General features: G+C 54.2%; 1 pseudogene; it reads right to left on the bottom strand.

Moving 5' to 3' along the window:
* LOC102862244 overlaps positions 1-668 on the bottom strand; it is a 73,109-nt pseudogene that overhangs the window by 70,800 nt on the left and 1,641 nt on the right.

Genomic DNA, 668 nt, shown 5'->3' with positions numbered 1-668 from the left:
GAGTTTCCAAGGGTTTGTTCCCACCGGAAATGCCGGGTACCTGTGAATAACGCCCGTCTGTCGCCTATCTGTGGTGGCTGCCGCTTTCAAGCTTCCATTCCACCCATGAGGACGCTAGTCAGAGTTTCCAAGGGTTTGTTCCCACCGGAAATCCCGGGTACCTGTGAAAAAACGCCCGTCCGTTGCTTATCTCAGGTGACCGCCGCTTTCAAACTTCCCTTACGTCCAGTAGCACGCTTATCGGAGTTTTCAAGGCTTTGTTCACGCCGGAAATCCCGGATGCCTGTGAAAAAAACGCCCGTCCGTTGCTTATCTGATGTGGCTGCCGCTTTCAAGCTTCCCTTCCGCCCAGGAGCACGCTTGTTCGAGTTTCCAAGGGTTTGTTCCCGCCAGAAATCCCGGGTACCTGTGTATAACGCCTGTCCGTTGCTTCTCTGAGGTGCGTGTGGCTTTCAAGCTTCCCTTCCTCCCAGGAGCACCCTTGTCAGAGTTTCCAAGGGTTTGTTCCCGCCGGAAATCCCAGGTACCTGTGAAAAAAACGCCTGTCCATTGCTTATCTTAGGTGGCTGCCGCTTCAAGCTTCCCTTCCGCCCAGCAGCACGCTTGTCAGAGTTTCCAAGGGTTTGTTCCCGCTAGAAATCCTGGGTACCAGTGAAAAACGCCTGTCC

Source organism: Elephantulus edwardii, unplaced genomic scaffold (genome assembly GCF_000299155.1).
Source record: "Elephantulus edwardii isolate Elephantulus edwardi_28Jun2011 unplaced genomic scaffold, EleEdw1.0 scaffold00277, whole genome shotgun sequence".
NCBI classification, from domain to species: Eukaryota; Metazoa; Chordata; class Mammalia; order Macroscelidea; family Macroscelididae; genus Elephantulus; species Elephantulus edwardii.
Note: the sequence above shows the minus strand (reverse complement) of the source record. Positions and strands in the feature narration are given on the sequence as shown.